The sequence below is a fragment of the Macrobrachium nipponense genome, chromosome 6, assembly GCF_015104395.2.
Source record: "Macrobrachium nipponense isolate FS-2020 chromosome 6, ASM1510439v2, whole genome shotgun sequence".
In the NCBI taxonomy this organism is placed as follows: domain Eukaryota; kingdom Metazoa; phylum Arthropoda; class Malacostraca; order Decapoda; family Palaemonidae; genus Macrobrachium; species Macrobrachium nipponense.
Genome location: NC_061108.1, coordinates 57,526,502 through 57,552,458, shown reverse-complemented (window position 1 = coordinate 57,552,458; position 25,957 = coordinate 57,526,502). Strand labels below are relative to the sequence as shown.

General features: G+C 38.1%; 1 protein-coding gene and 1 long non-coding RNA gene across 5 annotated transcripts in view; one reads left to right on the top strand and one right to left on the bottom strand.

Annotated features, from left to right (window-relative positions):
- LOC135216336 (ubiquitin-protein ligase E3B-like) overlaps positions 1 to 25,957 on the bottom strand; it is a 776,183-nt gene that overhangs the window by 719,911 nt on the left and 30,315 nt on the right. The gene's annotated exons all lie outside the window — the stretch shown is intronic.
- LOC135216782 (uncharacterized) lies at positions 1,820 to 14,118 on the top strand. Its single transcript, XR_010314918.1, has 2 exons — positions 1,820 to 3,284; positions 13,333 to 14,118. It is a non-coding gene; the product is annotated as an uncharacterized LOC135216782 (long non-coding RNA).

The window sequence follows — 25,957 nt, the reverse complement described above, 5'->3', positions numbered from 1 at the left end:
AAAATGTATAAATAATCAGTATGTACTCATTTCAAATAAATTAAGTAATTAATCCAATTAACTACAATACACAAAAAAAAAAAAAAAAAAAAAAAAAAAAACTTCCAATCGTTTGTTTACATTCAGCTCTTACGAGTACCAAACGAATGCCAAGCAATCACTTTTCCTAGGACACAGTAAGCCATAAAATTTCATTAGTATCTCTTCTTCAACTATGAAACTGCCAAACAGTATAATAACCAGTATTTCTATTCTTTTATTCCTATCTTTACCTAGAGATACCGAGTTACTGACAGCTATAATGAAACATATACGTAACGTAATATTAAAACAGAAGAAGAATTCTGAAAAATACGTATTTGTTGGCTTCGATGATAGCAGTCTGATTTATTTTATATTTTATGATATCTAATTCACAATTTTTTTTATTAAATGTATTGCATGTACTCATTTCAAATAAATTATTAAGTAACCATTAACTATATAAAAAAAAAAAAAAAAAAAAAAAAAAAAAAGCTTCCAAAACTTCTGTTACATCCAGCACTTACGAGTATCGAACAGATCGCCAAGCAATCACTTTTCCTAGTACACAGTAAGCCATAAATTTTTATTATCTCTCTTCAACTACTGAAACTACCAAACAGTATAATAACCATTCATTTCTATTCTTTATTCTATCTTTACCTGTTTTTTTTTTATTAAATGTATTGCATGAATAAGTTTTTCAATTTATACAGCATCCTTTACCAATAGAATACTTAAAGCACAAGGGGTAGATGCTGACCAATAGGAGAGCAGGATCTTATGGGGTGACTAGCATCAGGAACCAATGGAGAGCAGGAGGATGGTGGCGAGTTTACTCAGTTGGCGGCGCGGGAGTTTTAAAATTGTTCTCGGTGGTCCGGCCGAATCTCGGGACTTTACAGTAACAACCTTTCATAACTTTAGCAATTTTCGTATGTAGAGCCGTAAAATTTTTCGTATTTGCTTTCGTATCTCGAGTTTTTCGTAAGTTGAGCCTTTCGTATGTTGAGGTACCACTGTATTATAAAGAACTTCTGGTCATGTCTAGTGATAGGTAATATCATTCATTTGAGTGATGACATGGTAAAACAATTTGATTTACCATCAAAGGACGTGACAACTGAACATGCCAAAAGTTTAATATCTTTTCAGGAAGGCAAAGATCTGAAGCTTGTTCCAAACTGACTGAAGCTCACGTAATTCCATCTCATTTTGAGAAAATGAAAGTATCAGGTGCTTTAAATTTCTTTAGCAATTCAGTAAAAGCAGGACTTCATTACTTGTTGAACACGAAGGATACAGTAGTTGAACACGAAGGATATAGTAAAGACTTACAACAGCTTGGTTCGTTGGTCTGATAAATAACTGATTCGATTTAATATTAACCAGACATCCAATCATGGCACGAAGTAACATCAATGAATCCTGTTATAAGCAAGCTATACTGGATCTTGAGCAAGTTGTGAGTGTTTCATGAAATGCGTAATGGAGTTAATGCACAGTGGAAGCCAGTTCATACTGGAATGATATTGTCTGCCACTTCCCTTCTTAATCTCCAAAGTAATTATTTGGCCAAAGTTCACAGATTTTTACTACATCCAGATTCATTCAAGATTGTCTAGGAAGCTTGTTTAGCTCCATAAGACTGAAAAACCCAGTGCCAACTGCCTTAGAATTTCGAGTCTCTGAAATTGATATTAGTTGCATAATTTCTTAAATATTCAAGCGCATGTAATTATAGCGTAGATGACCGCGAGTTTTTAGCTGACTTTCTTAATAAGCCAAATGTTGAAACAAATGGTGATGCTGAAAATTAAACTGAGGAACCTGATTTTTACCAATTCTCAAGTGACAATTGAATTAATCAAGCAGAACTGAGCAGCCTTCATTATATTGCTGGTTACTGCATAAAAAGGTTGAAAAGTCAAATAATCATTGTATGTTTCATCTTCAAACAATAGAGAGCAACCAGTCAACACAGACAGATCCCTCTCAAAGGTTCACTCAATCAAAAGAATATAGAGAAAACTGCCTAGTTTATAGCACCGATGCCTGCTTCAGTTTATTTCAGAATGCAGAAAATATTGTTAGGGCAAATGAAAATAGTTTTGGAAATTAGAGCAATTTATTAGGACGACTAGTACCTTTGGTAAACACTCGGACATAAAAATATAACCTTTCCTTCTTGCCATGACATGAAGGGTAGACCCCTGAAGCTTTTTTTTTCACTTTAAGATTACATATTTATGCTAAAAAACAAGAGAATATTTGTAAGGCTCGGTCGTAAAAATCAAAAGGCAGTGAATTAGGGAGTAAGAGTATAATGATGTGAAAAGCTATAATGAATATGGGTAAGCACCTAATTTTGAAACCATGTATAATATTTTATAATACTTTTGTATTTTAAAGGTGTAACTGTAACAAAGTTATAAACTATCATTAGTATATTAATAAACATCTTAATGGTTGATAGAAACCTTAAGTTAATAATCAGCAGCATATGATAAAACAGAGAGAGAAAAAGAGAAGAGCTGAGACATCGCTCAGGCGGATGAGTACAGCTGAACAGGACAGGAGCAAGATGGCACCCTGTCAAAAGGTTGGCCAAACTCTCTCTATATATGGCTCTGGTCAGTCAGTACTATATGAGATAGGATGAGATATGATGAATAGGAGATGGAGATTGCTGAGACATGTCTCTCACCAAATTCCTTGGGAAAGAGCACATTACAGTGTCAACTTGGCTTCTTTGGGTGCCATAAGAGTTGGAAGACCCAAACTTACTTGGATGATAGTTGGTAGAAAGGAGGCTGGAGAAGTGTGGAGATTTAAAACTTCAAGCGTCCATTGCATCACATGGCATTGGAGGTGATAATGATGATAGAATATATTTAAAGTGCCCAAGTTTCTTATTAGAAAGGTTGATGTTGTGGGTTTAGATAGGTTGGTTTTTTTATTTTGAGGCCAAACCAAAAAATACTAAAGGTAACTGGTGAAAGATGCTGGTGTGTAAAGTCCTTTGAAAGGCCGTTTAAATATTGATTTTTTAACTAGAAAGGTTAGGTTTGCTTTGAAACTTGCAGCGTAATGCTATGTAAGTCAGTGGTTTGTTTAATTTAAAAACATTTCTTCTTTTCAGTCTGGGGGTGAGCTTGAAAATGCAGAGCAACTTGGAGCTACTATAATGAGCCTGTTGTCTTGCACCAGTAAATCTCAGTTATGGCCAGGAGATTCTGGAGAAGCTTTCAAAAAAATATCCAGCAAGTATTAAATTTTTCATGTTGGAAAGTACTTGTACATATTTTCTAAGGTTATTGATAGTAGTGTAGAGTAAGTGAAATTTAGTTAAATCCAACCTTTTCTAGAAATGCATAGTATTTTATGATCCCAAGAGGGATCTATTTTGGCACAAAACTTATGTCAGCCTCTAAGGGAAAGGAATTAAGTACAAATATATACAAGGATGAATTAAAATTTTATTTGAGATGAATCTTACCTACTGTTGAAGATGCTTATCTTTGCACCGGCAGATGGGTTGGCATTCAAAATGAAAGATGATCACCTGGCTGACCCAGATGACACTAGTTCATCTGCTCTCCACCAGATGTGTTGAATGTTTTATCTCTTGTCAGAATTCTTGCTGCTTGATTTGTTGGTAATCGATACTTTTATTGATTTGGCCATTGTTTTACCATGCTGTGACTTTTGGCATGTGTTTGATAGGATGTCTTCCATGGAGAGCAAAGTCAGGCGCCTAAGATTTGTACAAGTTATTTTTTTGTAAGCAGGATGTTAGGCACACTATTTATGCAGAGTGTAGGGGTCAGGAGTGTGATCTTGAACATACGTTCAGAGAGTGTAGGGATGGACCGAAGGACTTAATGCTTAAATTCTGTAAACATAAGAAAAGGAAGGAAATAGATTAATTAAGGGGGTGCACTGGACGCCAAATTTCGAGGAATTTATATTTTTGTAATTAACAGTTTTAAACTGTTTTGTCTAAGAAAATGTCATGAAGTGATAATGCAAAAAAAATTTTTAGATTGGTCTTTTACAATTTTGTTCATTGCTTGTTATACACTGTGAACCACAAATTGTAAAATATACTTTTAAAAAATGTATGTGTGAATAATTCAGGATAGGATAAAAAAATGTCTGCATGAATAATTCAGGATAGGAATCTAAACATTTTTTTTAGCAATAACGTTTCAAGATATTTTTATTTGCATATAAAACAGTCTAAAACAATGTAAACTCAAATTTGATCTTATCCATTCATAGACTCTTTTACGTGTTTTACAATTTGTCATTCACAGAGCCAAACAAGCGATGAACAAAATTGTCCATGAACTAATCTAAATATTTCTTTGGTAATAATGTTTATAGATATGTTTATTTACACATAACACAAGTCAAAACAGTGTATAACTTACTTGATCCATTCCTGAATTATTCATACAGACATTTTTTTATCCTATCCTGAATTATTCATGCAGACATTTTTTTATCCTATCCTGAATTATTCACACATACATTTTGTTCATTGCTTGTACACACTGTGGGTAACAAATTGTAAAAAAAGCTTGTAAAATGAGTGTGAAAATTTTTTATTAAAAATTGTCACCAAATAAAATATCCCATTCTCTGTATGGTACGTGTAAGAGACAACAGGTTATTCTTATATAGGGATAACTTGCTCTAGATGTCCAGATTCTTGCAGGATTTTTGAAATTCCAAAAATATTTTTCTTTTACTGTTTTCTCAAAAATTACATCTTTATATACTTTATGTGACTTGCCAAATAATTGCAAAACTAAAAGCTTCCTACCACAGCAGCCTGAAAATAAAAAGTTCATAGTAGCATTTCTATTGGTTTATCTAGGTGACACGCCCTGCCCACTTTCAGGGACTGGGAAGGACATCTTAGTAGAGAGCTTCAAATTGGATATTGTTTACCATTTTTGGTGAAGTATTCAATTTTTGCTGTAGCCATCAGGCTTAAGTGATACATATTGTTAGCTTTGGTTAACTTTATTCCTAGCTGTTATTTTTCAACATGTCTAACTGTAGCTCCTCAAGCATTAGATTTTGCATCGAAGGGTGTAAGTCTAGATTAACCAAGTCTTCATATGACTCAAATAGAGACTGTTCCTTTGCCTAGCATTGTAGAAGGTAAAGCTATTTCTTCTCCTGCAATTCCTGCCATGTCTCTTCTTCTTAGCCCTCCTACTTCTTTATCACACACTCCTGTGCCAGGTTCCCATGCTTCCAATCTCGGTGCCATTGCAAGCCTCGAATCTCGAATCACAGTTCAAGCAGAAGTTTGGTTTTTTGGTCTGATACCGTCACTCAATTGGGGTTTTCCCTTGAGACCTTAATGGAGAAAGTGTCATCTAATTTGCAACGTGCTAATGTTGTGCAAAGTGATAGTTTTGTGCACGTTAAGGAAGTGGCTGCCCGTCCCTCCGGTGCTCCTAAACAAAAGTCCTTGTCCTGCTCCCCCACACTAGGGAGAAGACGTACCAGAGGTCCAAGAGAGGCCAGTGTTGTTTGCCCATGGGTAGTCACCCCCTCTGTTGAGCCTGTTGCCCTTTCCCAGACTGCGACAAAGCGTTGTTGGAAAGGTGTAGTGCGCATTGACTTTCATCGGATTCCAAAAGTTCCAGTCCTGATAGGAAATGCCAGTGGTGTTATCCAGCCTCATCACACCCACTTGAGGCACACTGCCAATGCAGACTCTCCATTCTTCCTATCAAGAGGTACAGAGAGGCCATTTTTAACTCTTAGCCCTCCCACAGCTTTACTAATCCATCTCCTGCCTCCTCTCCAGCTTGGGATAGCCCCAGAGTTGAATTCCCGTACCTTGATCACCCCATTTTGGCGCCAAAGTGCCTGAAAGAATCGCTCAGGTGCCTGTTGCCGCCTTCAAAGCACCGGCTTGCTCCCAACTGCCTGTCTCTATCTGAGCACTCAGCATCTGCCTCCTTGCACCAGGCTCCCAGTCCTGAGCATATGGCACCAGCTCTTGAGCTCCTGGCACCAACTCTGATGCACTCATAACCATCCTCTCCTCTGCAACTGCACTCTCTTGAAACAGTAAGACCCTACTTTGGCTTCAATTAAATTACAGTTGGTAGAACTTACGGGTTTTTTTAAGAAAACCTCAACAGTTTCCAACACCAAAGATACATCTTTGGCTCCTGTTTTGTCAAATGAGGAAGATGCTGAACAAGATTCTACCCTTCTATGACTTACTCTGGCTCACTGAGGTGTTTCCTCATTGATTTCCCAGGTTTCTTTGTGCCTGCTACTCCAGATTCACCAGCTTTGACCTTTCTCATGAGGAAACAATCTTCGGACAGCATTAATCTCTCCAAGTTGGTGGTTTCCTCTTCGTAGAGGAAATTTTGAGTTGACCATTGGATGGCCTTGAAGAGGGAGCAGGGTAAAGCTACCTTTGCTTTTCCTCCTTGCAAGCTTCCTTAGAGGAGATATTGCTATTACTCCACTGAACAAGGCCCCTCTTTGGGAGTCTGTGGCTCCTTCCAAGGAATTTTTTTTTTTTTTTTTTGGGGTTGGTTGGTTGATGTATCTTGACAAGCTGCATTGGCTTCAGGTAAGATTTTGATTTCCTCACCCGAATTAGACCACCTCATCAAGAATATTTTCAAGGTGCTAGAGATTTTTAACTTCCTTAATTGGACTGTCGGGGCTGGTTCTCAGAGCAACCCTCCCTCTTTTCTTTGAAGATTTTAAAGAATTAGGTGTTGTGGTGCTGCTTTGCCACAAAGGAGTCACCACAACTCAGAAGTCTTTCTTGCCGCTGGACAAGTCGCACTCTTTCCCAAGCCACTGTCAAAGAAGTATTGTTGGACTTGCAGAAAAAGTCCAGGAACAATCTTCTGGTTCAGTCTACTAGAGACTGAGAGAAGACCCCTCTGTAGCTAAATCTTTCTCTCCTCTGATTCCTCAGGGCTGTGTTTGTAAACTTCCACCTTCCCTGTTCAATGAAGAGCCTACTCATGAAATCTCTTCATGAAGTGGTATTTTAAAAACCTAGGGAAGCACTTTCATGAAAAGCAACTCTGCGGGAGGGTTGGTATGCTAGAAGTGATACACAAAACATCTCATTCGGATCAGTAGATAGCTGTTCTTATATATATATATATTATATATATATATATATATATATATATATATATATATATATGATATATATATATAATATATATATATATCTATATTTATTTATATAGTAATATATTTATTTATTTAATTTAATATATATATATTATATATTAATATATAATATATACTATATATATATATATATATATATATGTATATAATATATTATATATATATATATATATATATATGTATATATATATAAATTATAGATATATAATATATATATATTTATATATATATACTGATATATACTATATATTATATATATATTATAGTTATGAGAATAAGATTATATTATTAGAAATAATATAATAGATATTATAATTATACATTACATATAATATTATATATATATATATATATATATATATTTTATATATATATATATATATATATATATCTATATATTTATATATATATATATATATACACAGTTACCATCCGAGTTACGACCTGCGCGAGTTACGTCCACCCGTACTTACGACAGTGTTCTCGAACAGGGGTCTATTTTTTTATATTTGGCGGCGTTTACTGTTTGGCAGCGCGGTAGCGTAGTGCATGCGGCGCGGGTATGACAGTTACGACGGCGCCGGCAGCACAGCATCCCAGACACTCATCCCAACCACCTCACTCACTGTCTAGACATTGTAGCAGTACTGTAACATTGTAGCAGGAACATTTTTTTCATTACACCTTTGCCATGGCCCCTAAGAGAAAGTCTGACTCATCAGAATGCAATTCTGCCAAGAAAGCTAGGAAGGCACTGACGATTGGGAGATGAAGGATGGACGTAATCAAGCAAACAAATATGAAGGTGCGGGATGAAAGTTATTGTATAAAGCCAGCGAAGTCTCCATCTCTCCCACTCCACGGTCTCCACCATTCTAAAGGACAAGGAAAGGATTAAGGACGCAGTGAAAGGAGCAGCCCCAATCAAGTCAACTATTATCACCAAACAGCGTGAAGGACCGATAGCAGACATGGAAAAGTTGTTATTTACGTGGCTGGAAGATAATAGACAAAGAAATGTGCAAGTGATGTTGCGAGCAGTGCAAAGCAAGGCAACAAGTTTATTTAAAATGTTAAAAGAGAAAGGAGGTGAAGAATATGCTTCGTTGGAGTTTATAGCGAGTGATGGGTGGTTTCGTCGATTCCGAGATCGGTACCAAGTGCACCATGTTCTGACGAAAGGCGAGGCTGCTAGCAGTGATGCGCCTGCTGCTAAGGCATTCGTTGAAGAATTTGATAAACTAATTGTGAAAGAAGGATATTTGCCTGAACAGATTTTTAATGTGGACGAAACTGCCTTGTTTTGGAAAAAGATGCCAAAAGGCACGTACATAAGCAAAGAATTCGCGAGTGCACCAGGGCACAAGGCAATCAAAGAAAGATTCACGCTATTGTTCGGTGGAAACATCGCAGGACATAAATTAAAACCTTTTTTGATTGCGCTTTCAGAAAACCCACGTGCACTGAAGAATGTGAACAAACATGCCCTTCCCGTTTATTACCGAAGTAACAGAAAGGCCTGGATGACGCTAGCACTGTTTGAAGATTGGTTTTTTAAACTGTTTTGTACCCGAGGCACGTCAATATTGTAGCGATAAGGGCATTCCGTTTAAGATTTTATTAGTGCTTGACAATGCGCCTGGCCACCCGACGCACTTGGATGATCTTCATCCTAACGTGCGCGTTGTCTTCCTTCCCCCTAATACCACCCCCCTAATCCAACCCATGGACCAGGGTGCGATTTCTACGTTCAAGGCGCACTACGTAAGAATTTCCTTTGACCAAGCCATCGAAGCTATGGATGAAAACCCTGAGCTGACTTTGCGGGATTATTGGAAATCATACAACATTTACCATTGTATCAAGCATGTCGCTAAAGCTTGGGATTTGGTGACAGAAAAATGTATGAGTGGTATTTGGAAACACTGCTGCAAACGCTTCCTCAGAGATTTTGTTGGCTTCGATAACGAAGAGGAATTAAGCAACGTCCGAGGAAAAATTGTTAGCTTGGCAAAGCAACTTGAGTTAGGATGTGATGAAGAAGAAATTGAAGAACTGATAAGTGAAGAACCTGAGGAATTAACAAATGAAGAACTGTTAGCAATAGAAGAAGAAAGGAAAGCTGAAGAAGAAAGAAGAGAGGAAGAAAAGGAAGTTGTAGAAGAGGAGGAGCCCGAACGAAAGTTTACTGTAAAGGGATTATCGGAAGCCATACAAATGCTTAATACAATGCTGCATAAATTGGAAGGAATGGATCCGAATGTTGAACGGTTTGCCCGGATAGAGAGATCTATGCAAGAAGTAATGAGGCCATACAAAGAAATCTACGATGAAAAGAAAAAGCAGAAGATCCAAACGACACTTAGCATGTTTGTCAAACGAACACAAAAGCCCGCCTCATCCAGCATCGAAGCCACCCCCTCCCCTACATCGGCCAGCGCAGTAACCACCCCTTCCCCATCCCCTGCCTCGCCTGACTTAACAGCTGATCTTTCTTTCGACCGTGCGTATGAAGAAAGTGTTGATGACGTCGAACCAAGCACCAGTGAACATTAATTTTGAGTGTTGTTTGCTTATATTTTTACATGCATATGTATTTTCTATTTTGTACTACAGTACTGTATGTTCTATTTTTGAACTGTAACTTTTCTATTTTCGTATTTTGATCTTCATTTGTATTTTTGTATAATAAATTCAACTGCAGTAATAATATTTTATTTCTAAAACCACCATTATATATTAAGATGTATGTACGTAGTATATCAACTAAGCAACTGAAAAAAAAAGCTAAATACATTGCACCTACAGTATAATATTAAAAATATCTCTATGATAAAATGATAAAAGTGAAACTAAAAGGCATAAAAAATGATAAATACATAAACAGCTTGTACGTATAGTACAACAGTAATATTATTCAACAGAAAAAGTATGATAAAAGTGAAACTAAAAGGCATAAAAATTATAAAATAAACAGCTTGTATATACATATGTACAGTAATATTATTCAACAGAAATATATGATAAAATTATAAAAGTGAAACTAAGGCATAAAAATGATAAATAAACACCTTGTATATACACAATAATATTATTCAACAGAAAAAGTTACTTAAAAATGCAACACATTCATATCATATGTCCTCGAGTACAGTATAATCTTCCACTTTAACCGAGTACTTATAATCCACGTGTCGGCCATTTTGGCTGGTATTTTCGACTAACGACCATTCTGACATACGACCTGTTGGTCGGAACGGATCTAGGTCGTAACTCGGATGGTAACTGTATATATATATATTATATATATACATATATATATATATATATATATATATATATATATATATATATATATATATATATATATATATATATATATATATAGTATATATATATATATATATGTATATAAAAATATGTATCATATATATATATGATATATATATATATATATATATATATATAATATAATATATATATACATATATATATAATATATATAGATATATATATATATATATATATCTATATAATATATATATATATATATATATATATATATAAAATATATATCTCTCTAGTATCTGGTGTTTTTTGGTCTAGTACCATTCTCCGTCCAGGCACTTTGCACCATCTGAGTAGCTACACTCTTACTCCAGCATGTCTGGAGCTTTCCATGCTTTCCCTGATACCAGCTGTTGGTAGTTTGGCACTAGCTGTTGGATGCCTGTTGACAGTCTCCTCGTTCGTCTTTGTTGACACTACAGGATCTTTAGTTTGCTCCTGTCCTACCACTTGATCAGGACATCACTGGAGTCGTGCAGTCAACTCTGTATTGTCCTCTACTTGAGGTCAGTCAACTCTGTATTGTCCTCTACTTGAGGTTTTTGATCACGGAGAAGACATGGTAAGACGTGGCAAGTTCTCACCATCTTTGGGCACAGTCACTCCACTCAACTCTCGTGTTCCCGCGATCTAACCAATTGAAGGAAGAGAAGGCTCCATTTTGTCTGAGAGCCCATACTCTCCCTTCTGAAGTGTTTTTCGCTGAGGCAAATAAGTTTTTCTAAGTCCGTACTTTGCTATCCTCACTGCAGGTGACCACACTTATCTTTTTTTCTCTCTCTCGCTCTCTCTCTCTCTCTCTCTCTCTCTCTCTTCTCCATCTCTCTCCTCTCCTCTCTCCTCTCTCTCTCTCTCTTCTACACCTACTTCCTGGGTTACACTGATGGATGAGGAAATAATGACTACAGAGTGTACTCCCCAGAGTTCAGATTAGAGTGCCTATGTTCCTTGTTCTATCTTAGGATATCACCGGATGTATGTTCATTTGTTTGTGGGAACAATCAGTTCAGCATGGACTATTCGTCTTTGGTGTCCTGTTATTGCCGTAGAAAACGTCCTTTGGGATAGCATCTCATTTGGTCTCTTCATTAGTGAATAAAGGATCTCTGCCTCCAGTCATTCTTTTTTTTTCTTTCGAAGCGAAGAAGAATTAGTTGGGCGTTCAATCACCAGTAGCCTACGAATATACTTGTATATTCTTGCGGCAGGCGTCTGTTTTCAGTTGCACCATCTGAGTGATAGGCGCATACTGGTAAGTTAGCTCTAGTGTGTGACAGAGACAATTAGTACCTTATCTTAACCAGAGTTGCTCGTAACAACCTGAAACTTGGGACAGCCTTTCATGCCTCCCAAAAGTTTCCGATTGGGACTTTGAGATGTCTAGTGGTTTTGTTTGTCAACAACACCACAGGTTTGGCATTATCACTAAACAAGAGGATTCCTGTCCCTCATGTTTCAATTAACTTACAGTTACTTGAGTGTATGTTGTGCACTCGATAGCTATATAAGACAAACACTGCCAAGACGAAATGTACTACCTGGCAACTCGGCCCACGGAGTTGAGTTGAGTGCCTGGCTGCTCACGGAGATCTTGTTCGTCCTTGTTTGTTTTTTCCTCTGTCGATAATCATCAGACAGAGTTGTTTTATTAGATTCTACATTGTCTTTCTGTTTACCCTCTATGAGCAAGAGCCTGTACTGGCATAAGGCCAGCGTAATCTCAAACAACAGCTGTTTACCCCATGGTACAACAGAGAAGTCTTGAAGTCTTCAGCTTCATTGCAATTAATGCACAGACCACTGCAATGATTCAGAATGAGTGGTCAGACAAATATAGCAGTTTTTTCTTATTTTCTCTTAATTTGTAAAAGTGCTCAACTGCTAGTTAACCATGATTTGGAGTGAACATTAGAAGACTTTGCCTGCCCTGATAGCTCTGCTTCCAGGGTAAACAGAAGAGTTACTCCCTGAACCAACCTTTGCAGTTTGCATTGACAAGAAACGGTTCGTCAAGCAGTACATTCCTTTTGTTTACACAGCTAAAGACTTCCAACCTTCATTGCAACAAGAATCAGAGGACCATCCATACCCTAGGAAGTTACAGTAAGTACTTTTCTCTTCCTCTATCTAAATGTGTGGTTTTCCATTTTATATGGGCTTCATGTTTGAGACACACAGTATTGTAGAGTGTCTGTTGGCCTTGTTGGGAGCAAAGCTTAAGATATAAGAACAGCCTCTTCCTCCTTAGTTTTCAGTCATTTGTTGCTCTTTAAGCCCATTCTGCTATCAATCTACGAGAGGCATAAACGATCTTTGCTTATCATATTTGATTTCTTTTTTATGAAACTTAAATAAAATGTATACATTTTTCAATACCTCGAGATCACTGTTAGTGATGGCATGAAATCGTGGAAGGAAGTATGGGATGTTCTCCTATTGTAATCTCTTCACCTTATCCGTAAGGTGCTGAGTTTGGAGAGCCAGGGGGTACAGTGCACCTGGAGTACCTACCACTCTCAGTGGATGGGTCATGACATTTTTACAATGTAGGTGTCAGTGTTTTCTGGTTGTTTTATATTGGTGCTGTACCCAGGGCAAGGTTGGGCACCTATCATACTTTGCTATATAATTACTGGGTAAGTATATACAAAATCTAATTTTATTATAAAGATAAAAAGTTTTATAAATGTGTGAAAAACTTATTTAATAAGATTTCTGCAAGATAGATACATATACTTATCTTTTCCTTTTATTTTACAGTTACCTATACTGACCACAGTTACGTCGTTTGTCTATCTAATAAGAATATCCATGTTGTAAAGCGTAAATTTATGCCAGTTGACCCAATAAAGGTTTGATTTTCTACTTTTAAGGTTTGTACAGTTGTAATATTTGAAAGTAAAGCCTGTGATTTTATTATTATGCAGTTTAACAGTACAACTTATGACTACCTGTATTATTTCAAAGTTTCTATTATAAAGCCACCTGTAGCAAGTTTAATATTTTTGTCTGTATACTTGTTCTGAAATTTTTGGTAACAGTAGTAATGAAATTTAAAAAGAAAAAATCCTTTCAATACCTAATGTATATTAATTTAGATTCTTGATCATGGTTTAATATATGGACGTTATTGTACATATTGGTTTGTGGTTATCTTGCCAATAATGTTCATGTACACAAATGACTCAAATCTCAATTTTTCATTGATAATGTAATTTCAGGAAATATTTTTTTTCATTTTAGGATTTGAACAGTGCGTACAGTATCATTTGTATGAGAATCAAGTCTGTACATAAAAAATGGCATTTATTGAAGCAAACACATTTGATAACTGTCACTCTGTACACCTAAAGATTGTAAGTTTTCTGTATTTAAAGTACAGTGGAAGCTCAAGTAGTCAAGTAAATGTATTTATGCTTGCCTGTATTACGGCTTTGAAGATGATTTTATTAAAATATTATTATTATAATTATGTTTATGATTCATATGTTTGTTTTATGCCCATTTGATTAAGGGAGAAATTAAATAAACTTTGCTTAGTACAGTGTTACAATTATTGTTGTTAACCTTGGTGATTTTCTTGCTAGAGTAATGTGCCATTAAATAGGGTGAAAATGCACATCAGTGGCTGTTAATACAGTCTACCTCAACTATATTCATGCTGCAGGTAAACTGTTTACTGAGTTACCTGTACTACCTTTGGCAACAGTGGTGGCAGGACCAGCTGACAGACCGCTCCCCATCCAATTACTTCTTGTTCGCTCAACCTTCGGGACGTGTCTTGGCTCAAGCGAACATTTTTTTCTATGGTCTTTAGCCTGACCCTCACAGCTTTAATTGACTTGCATCTTCTGTTGATGAATTGGATTGGAATTGGATTAAGGTTTTGATCGCTCTCCTGGATTTGATTGGTAAAATCGTTGACGAACTCTGCCATAAATATGGACCCACCCCAGAAGGAAGTACCTACAACCATCCCCTCGGAGTCATTCTTATTGGCCACACCTTTGGAGCAGTCCAACAACGATGATGTGGGAGCTCACCAGTCTTGTATCACTTGCAAAAAACAGATGAGTACACTCAAGCATGACTGACATTCTCATTGCATTAGTTGCAGGAAAGTCCAGTGCAGTGTTAAGCAAAGATGCGAGGAATGTAGGGAGTGGTCGGTAGAACAGATGGAGGTGTACTTAGTGTAGGAGAGCACAATTACCCTAAAGGTGTAAGTGCTAAAGATGTACAATAGGAGAGAGACAAATTATTAGTGATTCTAGCTTAGCTATTCAGGACTAAGAGTTGCAGGAGCAGTTGCCTTCGGGTTCTGGTGTGGGCTCCCTTTTGGGCAGAACGGGGTCCCCTTTGGATCCTTCAGAAATTTTATTTCCGCTCATGAGTTTTTTCCAGGACAAGACCAGTAAGTCATTAGACGATCCAGTGGTCAAAGCAGTGCCTGTTGCAGAATGCATTAAGGCTATTCCTTCTTCCTCGAAGGTTTCTTTTCCTTCAAGAGAAAACAGATCTATTGTCTGGTGGTGGTCTTTTAATTTTGCAGAGTACAATGCAAATATTTTGGGCTTCTCTCAAGGTAATAGAGTGTTAGTTAGGCAGTGCTTTCATTTGGGGTTCACCAATATTTGGGACCACTTTTTAAAGAATTTTCCTGAATTTACAAGTGAAATGTATCAAGATCAACAAGGGGGTGTTGATTAATTTAGTTTTTGTCACTTATAAGAATGGCTTCATCTTCCACTTCAACTTCATTCCCTTCTGTTTCCTCTTTTCCATGTGTTTCTTTGCCTCCAAAATCATCTTCTCATTCTTTTTCTCCTCTTCCTCATTTGGGTCATGCTTTGGTGTCTTCTGCAGTTTGTTCTCAGGCTTCCCCGTCAGGTTCATCTTCTGTGTTGGTTGTCTCCTCAGGCCAGGTGTCTTTGTGATCTTCCGTGTACTCTCGGCATGAGGCGGAAAAAATTCCGGACATAAGTCAGGCTTGCTTGGCATCCGCTAGAGAGGAATTTGTTTCGCCTGAGGTCGTATGGATCTGCCAATTGCGCAGTTTCCACTATCCATTTGTGTGGAAGGTATTAGACATGGTAGGTGATTCAATTTCACTGAATCGGACTTTCCCGTTAACTATCTTACACCGAAGCCCTAAAAACTAAAACGTCTCCCGTATGCCTAGGCGGGTTTGGAGTGAGCGCGGAAGCGGAAAAAATAATTTTTTCAAAAAATCACAGCGCGATTAGTTTTCAAGATAAGAGTTCATTTTTGGCTCCTTTTTTTTGTCATTGCCTGAAGTTTAGTATGCAACCATCAGAAATGAAAAAAAATATCATTATCATTTATAAATAATGCGATATATGGTAGCGACAAAAAAAAAATCATATATAATTGTATTCAAATCGAGCTGTGGGAAAAACGGTTAAAGCTAAAGAGTTTTTTTTTTTTATTGTATTGTACACTAAATTGCAATCATTTTGATATATAACACATTGTAAAACGATCAAAGCAACACAGAAAAAATATTATCAAAATGATGCATGAATTCGTAACGCGCGGACATAAAATTTTTTTTTTCAAAAATTCACCATAAATCTAAATATTGTTCTAGAGACTTCCAATTTGTTTCAAAATGAAGAAAAATGATTGAATATTACGATACTGTAAGATTTTTAGCTTAGAATTGCAGTTTTCAACCATTTCGGACAAGTTAAAATTGACCGAATGTCGAAATTTTTGGGGTTTTTTTATATGCAAATATTGCAAAAATGAGAAAAGCTACAACCTTCACATATTTTTGTTTGTATTTTTCATGAATTTGCACACATTTTCATATATGAAAAACTATAAAACGCCTAATATGAAAAGGAGCAAATATTAGGAGAGTGAGACGTACACATTTCGGAGAGTTGCGGCCGCGAATCGGCATGCTGAGGGAAAGAAAGTTTTTTTTTTTTTAAATTTACCATAAATCTAAATATTGTGCTAGACACTTCAAATTTGTTTCAAAATGAAGATAAATGACTGTATGTTACTAGATTGTAAGAGTTTTAGCTTACAATTGCGTTTTTCAACTATTTCGGTAGAGTCAAAGTTGACCGAAAGTAGTTTTTTTTCTATTTATCGTGATTTATTTGCAAATATTTCGAAAAAGTTAAAAGCTACAACCTTCAATCATTTTTAGTTGTATTCTACATGAAATTGCACACATTTTCGTATATAAAACTTTATGTAACGGCTACTTTTAAATGGTGCAAACATTTTGACAATCGCAAGAAAAAATTTCAGATTTTTTTCGGAAGAGTTACTGTGCGGACGTAAGGAAATTTTTTTTTTTTCCTTAAATTCACCATAAATCGAAATATTGTGCTAGAGACTTCCAATTTGTTGCAAAATTAAGGTAAATGATTGAATACTAGTACTAGAATATAAGAGTTTTAGCTTACAATTGCGTTTTTCGACCATTTCGGTAGAGTCAAAGTTGACCGAAGGTTGAAATTTTTGCACTTATCGTTATTTATATGAAAATATTTCAAAACTGATAAAAGCTACAACCATGGGTTGTTTTTAGATGTATTGTGCATGAAATTGCGCATATTTCTATATATAAAACTTTATGTAACGGCAAATTTAAAATGGTGCAAACATTAGGACAATCGCACAAAAAAAATTTATCGGAAGAGTTACCGCACGGACGTAAGGAAAAAGTTTTTTCATAAATTCACCATAAATCAAAATATTGTGCTAGAGACGTCCAATTTGTTTCAAAATGAAGGCAAATGATTGAATATTACTAGAATATAAGAGATTTAACTTAATTTTTTGTTTTTCGACCATTTCGGTAGAGTCAAAGTTGACCGAAGGTTGAAATATTGGCATATTCGTTATTTATATGAAAATATTTCAAAACTGATAAAAGCTGCAATCATGAGTATTTTTTTGTTGTATTCTACATGAAATTGCGCACATTTTCATATATAATACTTCATGTAACGGATAATTTAAAACATTGCAAAAATTATGTCAAGGTGACGAAATAATTTTTGAGATGTGTCACTGATACTTTTTAGTGCGATAAGAAAGAAATTCACGCTTGCGCGCATGCGTAACGATTGTAAAAAAACAACGCCTTGATCCGAGAACTCCCAGCATCCCCCAAGGCGCGTGATTCAAAAGTTTTCGGCTGGTAGGCCTATAAATATTTTTCCGCGAATTTAAAAAAAAAACTTTTTTGAGTTGACGTATAATACGTCCAATCGGCACATGGGAGACATTTTGACTCGACGTTTAATACGTCCAATTGGCGTAAGAGGGTTAAGCACACCTGTTGGTACAAGTTCGGTGGGAGTGTCTTTCTTCCACATGTTCAACTTCCGCAGTGGGAGTTCCAGTAGTTTCACCGAGTGTGACTTCTCTCTTCTCTTCTCCGACTATGTCATTTCCTAATCTTCCGGAAGGTGCAGCGGCTTCATTCTCCAAAGGGTATGGTTTTAGTTCAGGTTTGATGTTGGGTCTTTCGGGAAGAGGTGCTCCCTCTTCTACTGTTGAGTTTTCCACTGTTGCAGCTACAAATTCTAACAGGATGTTAGATCATTCAAGTGGTTTAGGTGTGGCGTCTTCGCCTCCTTGGCGCGTGGCAAATTGCCACAAATTTTATAAATTCAATTCAATTCCTCCTTTAGGTGTTGGTTTAGGGTATCTGGTGGTTTTGGGTACTGGTGTTTCGTCAGCAGCTCTGTATGATTCAAGTTCTGCGCTGTCGGCAGCAGCTCACATTTCGGTTACGTCTTCTGCTACCGGTGGTAAGGTTGTGCAACCGTATATATTCGGCCTGGGTGATTTGGCCTCTAGTATGTGCATTTCACATTCGGCGAAACAAGGTTCAGGGTTAGGTGTTTCGTTGTCTCTTTCAGCGGTTGGCAGCTGGCTCAGGATTATTACCAAATAGGATGAGTCAGGTGTGTAAAGGTCAGGAATCGGCAGTTTCCCCTTCATTAGGATTAGGTCTTTGTGTTCGTACTGCCTCTTTTCCTGCTTCGTTGCGGCCTGAGATTCGGACAGGGAAACTTCCTTGGAAGACGATGTTCCTATTGCAGAAATGGGTTTTCCTCAGGCTACAGAAAGCAAATATAAGAGGATGGTGGAGTTCATCCATTCTCTTTTTCTCAGTCCAGAGTGATGGAGGATCTGGTACAGCCTAATCAGGCAATGTTTGAGGAACTGTATTCGACCAAGCTTCCAGTTCCCCGTACTTATAAATTGCCTTGGTTCGGTCTGGTGGAGCAAACATTGAGGGACACGGATTCTAAATTAGCTATGGTAGTAGGTTCATCTAGGCAGGATTCTTCTTTATTTCCTACTTGGAAGAACTTGTATGGGGTAGCAGGAAACACTTCATCCGGCATCAGAGTACCTTTGAACGAGTCGATGGAGGCTCTTTTGGCCAGGGTTCCTTCAGCGGCTAGGCAGGTAGGTGTTTCTCTACGGGAGGCATCCATCCTAGAAGACACTTTTAAAAACCAGTTGGAAGCATTATCCCACTCAATGTGGATGTTGTCGGGGTTAATTAGGTTCCTGAAGAGGGACAGTTTTGTCCCCTCTGATCCAGTGCTTTTTGATAATCTGATAAAATCTTTTTATTTGGGTTTGGCCTACCAAGCAAACATTTTGGCGGCATGGGAAAGAGGAGGAGGGATTTGTTCTTGGGCTACCTTCTGCCCCAATTTCCTGATATTCTCAAGAGGGTTCTGTCAAGGGCACCTCTTGCACTCTGTGACAGTCTCTTAAGGAAGAAGACTTATCGACCATGGTTAATTATGTATCATCTATGTTTGCAGTTGAGTCCCAGTAGGCGATGATTTGAGTAGCAGCTCAAGGACAAGATCTCCAAAAGGATCCCGTATTTCCTCCCCGGCTAAGCGCCCCGGTTCCAGGTCTCAGGTTAGATCACCTAAGAAAGTGTGCTTTTCTGCTAAAAGTGCACCTGCAGCCACATCAAAATCTTTGTCATCAAAGAACAGTTTTTGGAAGTAGGAGACGTTACCCTCTTTGATACCAGTGGATGGGTGCCTGGCCTACTTTGTGGACATGTGGCAGGAGTGGGGCATGGAGAATTTGGTAGTAGAGGTTTTGAGGAATGGGTACAAGATCAATTTTCTCTCTGTTCCTCCTCTGTCTAGTTCTCTGGTCCATCTTTCCAGTTATTCTCAGTCTTTCATAAGGGGAATAGCCTTGGCCTCGGAGATTTGGTCATTGTTAGAGAAGGGAGCGATAGAGCCCGCTCCCCCTTCGCCAAAATTTTGTGACAGCCAAGGTGGGAGGTTCTTGGAGACCCACTATAGACCTCTCAGGTCTCAACTGTATGGTAATTCTACAAAATTCCTTATGAAAATCTCCCAAGCAGTGCTGAGATAAGTCCGAAGAGACGACTGGATGATTTCGGTGGACCTCAAGGACCCCTATCTCCAGATTCTTATTCATCAGGAATCTTGGAGGTTCCTTTGTTTCTTAGGTCCATCTGAAACTTATCAAAGTCCTCTGCTGACACAGCACCTCAGGTATTTACGAGGGTGATGTCTCCAGTTTCTGCTATAATGCATTGCCAAGGATTCAGAATGAGTATGTATCTCAATGATTGGCTCCTTCAGGCTTCCTCCAAGGAAGAAGCATTAAGAGCGAGAGATTTTCTGCTACATCTTTGCCGGACGTTGGGAATCTGGATCAACTTGAAGAAGAGTTCTCTTTCTCCTTCCCAAGTCCACACTTACTTGGGCATGAAGATTCAGATGAATCGTTGAGGGTTTTCCTTATGCTAGAACAAGTTCTTGCCGTCCTGAGTCAGCAGGAAAGTTTTACATCGCAAAAAGCTCAACCAGTGAGCGATTGGAAGAGCTTGTTTGGGAGAATGTCATCCCTCTCCCGTCTAATTCCGGGGTCTCGTCTTTGGATGCGCACTCCACAGATACGTCTCAGGAATTGCTGGGACTTTCAGGAAGGGAGTGCAGTGGTAGTCTGGGACGATTCTTGCGTAGGGGATCTTCAGTGATGGTCAGACGAACATTATATGACCATCAGCGTGTCTAGTCCTCCCGATTCTGGATGTTCATCTGTATACAAATGCCTCAGATCAGGGTCGGGGAGCAACCCTAAAGGAAGCACAGGCCAAGGGCCTTTGAAGGGATCCAGATCAGGAGGAATCGATCAATTTCCCCGAGTTGAGAGCAATAGAGGAGGCACTAGAATGGTTCACCCAGACAGTCAAAGGGCAAACAGTACCCCTCTTTTCAGACAATGTTACGACCTTAGCATACCTCTGAAAAGAAGGGAGGACAAAATCTTCAACTTTAAATGTCGTAGCACAGATGACTCTCATAGCTCCTTTGTAGCCCCAGAGACCATGGTTCCCAGATCTGCTAGAGATGTTGGAGGAGCCCCCTGTGATCCTGCCAGAAAGGAGGGATCTTCTCAACCACATTTTCATTATTATCATCGGAATCTCTGCGTGCTGAAGCTAGCTGCTTGGAGACTATCCAGCGAGCAGCTCATAGTAAAGGACTCTCTCAAGCGTGGCTCGACAGCTATTTTTTGCTTAAGGAAATTGACTAGAAGATTATATCAGGCGAGATTGGCCATGTATCGCAACTGGTGTAGGAAAGGACACAATATTTCTCATCCTACCATTTTGAAAGTGGTAGATTTCCTCCTATTCCTCAGGAAATCCAAAAAGTTGTTGTACTAGACTATTGCCGGGTATAGGTCCATGCTGAGCAGTACATTCAGATTTCATCTTCCGGAGTTGTCTAATAACCAAATTTTGCATGATCTACTAAGGTGTTTCAGGATCGAGCGTCCAGTGATCCCACTTCGGGCCCCTTCGTGGGATTTAGCAGCAGTCTTGAGTCTTTTAAGTTCTCGTAGTTTCGAACCTTTGTAGGAGTTATCATTGAGAGACATAACCAAGAAAGTTTTGTTCCTGGTTATGCTGGCCACAGCAAACAAAAAGTGGGAGAGATTCAGGCGGTGTCCAGAGTAGTATCATTCTCAGATAAGGATATTTACCTTTCATACTTGCCTGAGTTTGTTGTTAGGTCTGAATCAGAGAAGAATCCCCTACCAAGAGACTTTAAGGTTTCCTTGTTGTAGGATTTTGTGGGAGAAGATGACTTGGAAATGCGCCTGTGTGTCTGGTTAGAGCTCTTAAGGTCTGTTTGTCCCGTACAGCTAAGCTCTTGCCGCATCGTCCCACTTTATTCGTCTTCGAAAAACCCTTTAAGGCTGATTTTTAAGAATGCCACTAGCTTCTTTTTGAGGGAAGTTATTTCTCAGGCTGCCTCTTAGCCTTCTTCCGGTTCAGTCGGTAATGAATCATGCCCAAGGACACATAGTATTAGAGGCATAGTGACCGTGACCTCTTCGGCATTTTTAAGGAATTTTTCTGCATCAGCTATTCTAGAGGCGGCAACATGAAAGTCTGTATCGGTTTTCATGTCGTTTTATCTGAAAGACATTCAATTTTCTTTGGTGGAAGATTACTCGCTGGGCTCTTTTGAGGCAGCAAATGCAGTGGTTCAGTAATTCTTTCTTGCATTGGAAGTAAAGGTTTTTGGTTTTATAAGGTGGTTGGGGGGTTGTTTTTTAGTATAGATCCTTATAGGTTTGTTCTATAAGCTAAGTTCCTCATTAGGTGTGTGTCACTACATTGTAGGTAGGTAGATCGCATTACTGAATGCACTCTTTTCTGCAGTATTCAGCGGAGAACCCAAAGAGACGAGACATGACTGACGAGACTGATGTTGAGGTACTCTCTCCACCTGCAATCTTATCTAAAGAAGTGAGCAAAGAGGCGAGTTACATTATACATCGTTGGTGAAACTGGCGGATGACATGTCAACTTGAAAAAATAAAAAATAGTGTTATTATTTGTATCTATGCAGAAACATGCCGTGCATGCTTTCCAGAAGTTTCAGCCAATTATTTTTACAAATAATGAAGATATAGCGTCGTCTGTGTGACTGAGTTTGACAGGATCGTTTTTGCGTGTTTATTTTTGCATATATACAGCGATTTTTTCAGATTTTTTCGAAATTCTCACATCTGGTAAAAATGAAAGGTAGTGTGAGTGAGAGGCAAGCTCAGAGCGGTTATTTATAGGCGAGACTCAGAGAATGACTCGGTTACACCACAGACGTCAAAGGAGTTGCACGCACTTCCGCACTTGCGTTTGGTTACTAGTTATTTACGTTGTTTTTATAACTTCTTAGTGAACTTATAGCAGTGCCGAAGTTACCTAAGATCAAGAAGGCTACTCAGCAACTAAGGCTAGCAAAATTAGCGAAGGCCAGGAGTGTGCTGAAAGAAAAACACAAAAATTCATTGTTATCAGCTCCCTCATTCTCATGTCACGCCGTCAACATCATTGTCTCGTGTCATGCTTAGGGTATTAATACCACTTATAGGGGGAGGACCAGGATCCTTGATGTAGAAATCAACAATAAAAGTACAAATAAAGTAATTATAATGTTTGACTTTTATGAGAAAAAAGTGAAAATATACATAGCAAATCATTGGAAAGAGGAATAAAATTCCCATAATTCCTTGTGAGCCAATTTTTTCTTTCTTTTTTTACGATTTTTTTGAGTAGACAAAAAAAAAATCATAAAAAAAAAAATAAAAAATAAAAATTCTGTTCACACAGGATTATTCCGTATATAAAGTAGTTTTTATGGTATGATTTTCAATACAACTGATGTCATATTAGCGGAGAAATCGCTACCTAAATTTTTTTTTTTTTTTAATTATATTTTTGCTAATAAAACTAAAAGTTTTTGCTCAAATGACTTGAAATTTTAGTATGATGAAGGTATTATATATATCTAAAACATATATGGAAATTATGTATTTTGTATATAATAAAAAAAAAAAATACACAACATAGCGGACGGTCCCCTTAAATGATGTTAATCGGGCAAATTCAGGTGTTCAGGGAATGTATTGCATTATGAAGTTTTCATAGTAAAAAAGGATTTTGACGTAGGAAAAATCTATTTCTGGGCGATGGGTTTGTGTCGCCCAGTGAAATAATCCTTTAGTTCATTATTTCTAAGGTAAATGAGCTAACAAATACCAGAGAAAAACAAATCAAAGATGATGTCAGTATAACTGACTCGCTCACCCAAAATGAAAGAAGGGTGTCGGTATGGTAACTGGGGCGAGTGAGACCACTACCACGAACTTCTTGCCATTTAGAATTCTCCTATATCAAAACTCCCAAATGAGAGAGCCGATCCACAGGTCGAGGCGGCAACTACTACCAATACACCCCACGCCACGCCGATCGCCGCGCCTCGTGTGCCATCCTGAAGTTAGCAGGCAATCTTGGGCGGCAGGGCAGGGCAGTGGTGGGATTTCACTGGGCGACACGAACCCATTGCCCAGAAATAGATTTTTCCTACGTCAAAATCCTTTTTCTGGGCTCAGTTCGTGTCGCTGCGTGAAATAGTACAAGAGAAATAGCACAAGATTGAAGAAAATAGAAGGTCTCAATAAAACTAAAAATTAAATCTACAATACTATAATTTAAGAGAATAAGGTATGTACATAAAATAATAACACCAAAAGGGACTTATGTGAAAATATATACAATACTTACAACTAATCATGTCCACTTAATCTCTAAATGTGAGTTAAACCATAGTAATTACTTACTCACAAACATATAAGGAATTAATAAAATATATAAAATATTACAAAGTATCAAAAACATTACTAGATGAGAGTGTGTGGAACCCTAGCAATAAAATAAGGGGAACACACACTATAAGTTTCATATACACAAATATTGAAAAATTACCAAGTATCAAAACCATTGTAAGATGAGTGTGGGGAACCCTAGCATAAAAATAAGGGGACCACACTCGATAAGTTTATATATACAAAAATTGTGGGTGACCCTAGCAAAAAAATAAGGGACTCACCACTAAGCCATCATGATAAGCAGCTAAGGCTAAAGGTGAAGTGTAGAGCACAACGGTAGGATGGAAGAAATGTTAAATGAGGCAGGTAGAAAGGAGATCTGGATCTTCAACTACAACTAGTTCTGAAATTCTAGCTCCTGAAGCCAGGCTTAGCAAAAATAACGTCTATCTTAAGAGCACTATAAAAGAACAAGTAGATGAGACAATTTGAGGACATCATTCAAAAACCATGACACAGAAGTAGGTCTTACAGAAGGTCTAAGTCTAGCACAAGCCTTGGGAATAGACGAAAAATAGGAATCTGTTAAGTCTATGTTAAAACCCATTTGAAAGATCTTCTTCAAGGCTGACTTATTTGTAGTAATAGTGCTAGCTGCTAACCCTTTTTCAAACAAAGACCTAAAAAAGGATATAGCTGAATTGATAGTCATGGTTTTGATGTTTGATTCCTTCAGGAAAGATGCCAACTTCTTAACTGCAGCGTCATACTGCCTCAGAGTTGAATCCCTTTTATCTGATTCCAGGAAAAGGATATTCTGGGGATCTATACCTGCATCTTTATTAGCCGCAAACTTCATGAAGTCCATAAAGTTAGGGCTTTGAGAATTCCTGAGGAAGCGAACACAGTCTTCATTTGTACTGATTGAGAGAGTCTGGGATTAGGAATCCGTTGGGGGCGAAGACCCAATTCCATAAGCAGAGGATACCAGTTGCTCTTCGGCCAGTCCAGTGCTACTAGGGCCACTTGTCCCTTGAAAGTCCTGAGTTTGTTCAGAACTTTCAGAAGAAGATTCACTGGAGGAAAGATGTAAACCTTCTTCCACTGGTTCCAGTCTATGGACAGAGCGTCTGTGGCATATGCCAAAGGGTCCAGGTTGGGAGCCACATAGCATGGAAGCTTGTGGTTCGCTTGAGAAGCGAAGAGATCTACTTGGAGACCTGGGACACTCCGGCGTATCCATTGGAACGAACTGTTGTCCAGAGACCATTCTGACTCCAAGGGAACTGACCGGGATAGAACGTCTGCTATCACATTGCCAGGTGGGTGGAGGATAGATGCCATTTGTACTTGTCCGCCAGGGAAAAGATGGCTATCATGACATGGTTCAGATGTCTTGATTTGGAACCTCCCCTGTTGATGCAGTGAACTACTACTGCGCTGTCCAGAACCAATTTTACATGAGAGTTCTTTGGTGGAAGGAGCCTCTTTAGGGTCAGGAACACTGCCATGGCTTCCAATACGTTTATGTGAAGCTGGCGGAACTGTGGTAACCAAGTTCCCTGAACCTTCTTGAACTGAGAATACCCTCCCCAACCGCTTAATGAAGCGTCTGTGTGGATAGTTATTCCCGGAGGAGGATATTGAAGAGGTACCGACATGGACAGATTCTTCATCTGTGTCCAAGGACGCA